The sequence below is a fragment of the Coenobita brevimanus genome, chromosome 5, assembly GCF_032717465.1.
Source record: "Coenobita brevimanus isolate Jiangsu-jjx chromosome 5, ASM3271746v2, whole genome shotgun sequence".
Classification (NCBI taxonomy): domain Eukaryota; kingdom Metazoa; phylum Arthropoda; class Malacostraca; order Decapoda; family Coenobitidae; genus Coenobita; species Coenobita brevimanus.
The window spans coordinates 4461644-4464159 of NC_136958.1; positions in this window are offsets into that span (position 1 = coordinate 4461644).

Here is a 2516-nt window from a genome sequence, read left to right on the forward strand (position 1 = left end):
TGCCTGTGTACGAGAGAGAGAGAGAGAGAGAGAGAGAGAGAGAGAGAGAGAGAGAGAGTAGCATGGTAATAAAGGTGAGCAGTATCATAAATATCAAAACCCAGCTGTCACTCTCTCTCTCTCTCTCTCTCATTCTCTCTTTCTGCGAATTCTGTCTGCGAAATATTACCGCCTGAGTGAAAGTCTAACTGCAATAATGCGTGCAAGATCTGAGTGTGAGGTTTGAGTGCAAGATTTGAGTGTGAGGTAAGTGCAAGATCTGAGTGTGAGGTTTGAGTGCAAGATCTGAGTGTGAGGTTTGAGTGCATGATTTAGGTGTGAGGTTTGAGTGCATGATTTAGGTGTGAGGTTTGAGTGCAACATCTAAGTGTGAGGTTTGAGTGCAACATCTAATAGTGAGGTTTGAGTGCAACATCTAAGTGTGAGGTTTGAGTGCAACATCTAATAGTGAGGTTTGAGTGCAAAATCTGAGCGTGAGGTTTGAGTGCATGATCTAAGTGTGAGGTTTGAGTGGAAGATTTTCGTGTGAGGTTTGAGTGAAAGATTTAAGTGTGAGGTTTGAGTGCAAGACATTAATTTTACTTTATTTCTCTCTCTCTCTCTCCCTCCCTCCCTCCCTCCCTCCTTCCCTCCCTCTCTCTCTCTCTCTCTCTCTCTCTCTCTCTCTCTCTCTCCCTCCCTCCCTCCCTCCCTCTCTCTCTCACCCACTTTTACCTCCCTTTCACATTTTTCTTTGTTCTTATCTCATGTATATAATATTCTTTCTTCCTCCTTTCACTTTTACCTCTCTCTCTCTCTCTCTCTCTCTCTCTCTCTCTGTATGCATGTATGTAGACAACCAAAAACAGACAGATAGACAGACAGACAGTTAGCTAGACAGATGGGGTAGATAGACAGATAGACAGACAGACACGCGAATATAGATACAGTTAGCTATAAAGGGTAGAGACAGACAGATGGATAGATAGACAGACAGACGGGATAGACACAGATATATAGTTACCCAGACAGACAGACAGACAGACAGACACATTAACACAAAAAGGAATTATTTCATACCGAATTTATTCACCCTTATCCTTACTATTTCCTTCCATACGGGGTCCAAATCTCAGCCGCCTGAATAAAATCGACAGGTGGTAACCATATCAAACAGGGCTGGTGGCGAAAGGGTTAATCTCAGGTAATCGCTTCACCACGACGATCCACTTTCAAAATTGTGTCCACTCCTATACTCCTTTCACTCTAACTTGGCCCAAAAATTGCCATCTCTGTCTTGAATGTTGAGTTATTGCAATAGATTAACACACTCAATGTTCGTTTTTGTTATGCTGCCCCCACCTTCTTAGTATAATCAATCAATCAATCGTTCAATCAAATGTTCTATCAATAAATCAATCAATCGTTCAATCAATCACTCGTTCAATCAATCAAGCAATCAAACGCTCAATCAATCAATCAATCAAACGTTCAGCCAATAAATCAATCGTTCAATTAATCAATATCAATCGTTCAATTAATCAATAAATCAATCGTTCAATCAATCAAACGTTCCATCAATCAATTACTCAATCATTCAATCAATCAAACGTTCTATCAATCCATTATTCGATCGTTCAATCAATCAAATGTTCAATCAATCAATAAATCAATCGTTTAACCAGTCACACGTTCTATCATTCAATTTAATCAATCAAAAGTTCAATCAATAAATCAATCAATCGTTCTTGCTTATTAATGTCACTACAAGCCAACTGTATCAAGACAAGATCCAGTTTTCTTTAAGATTAAGAATTTTACTCCTGAAGTTATAAGTCTTTGCTAAGATGAAAAATTTCCATGTAGACTGTCTCAAAAAAATAATAAAAAAAAAGAAAAAAAAAGAAAGAAAAGGGTTATGATAGTGAAGGAGATGAAAGGGATAATGGGCTCTATTTTACCTGACAATGTTGGGTTCGTGGCAAATTTTACTGAGGGATTCATTCTTTAAACTACATCTTAGTATCCTATTGTGATGCAAAGTATGTCGATAAATAAACCAGGTAACCAGGTAAACAGGACGGAGGAGAGGCTGTCCAGGTGTACTTTTCCAAATAAATCGCTTAGGAAGAGGTGCGACGACCCAATGACTGGAGGAGGTTCGTGGAAATGTCGCCTACTGTACAGCCGTGAAAATATTTAAGGTGTGATCAGATAAACACCTGTCAGGTAGGATTAGGAAGGTATGAGAAAAGACACACACCTACACACACACACACACTATTTATCTACCAATACATATACATAAATACATACATATATACATGCTGACGATACATATATACAGACGTACAAACATATTTATTCCCATATATATATAAACTCTCTCTCTCTCTCTCTCTCTCTCTCTCTCTCACACACACACACACACACACACACACACACACACACACACACACACAAGACAAACTATAGACCCAAATCCGTCACTACTTCATCAACAATTTTATCACTAACTGGAAGACCACAAAAATAAA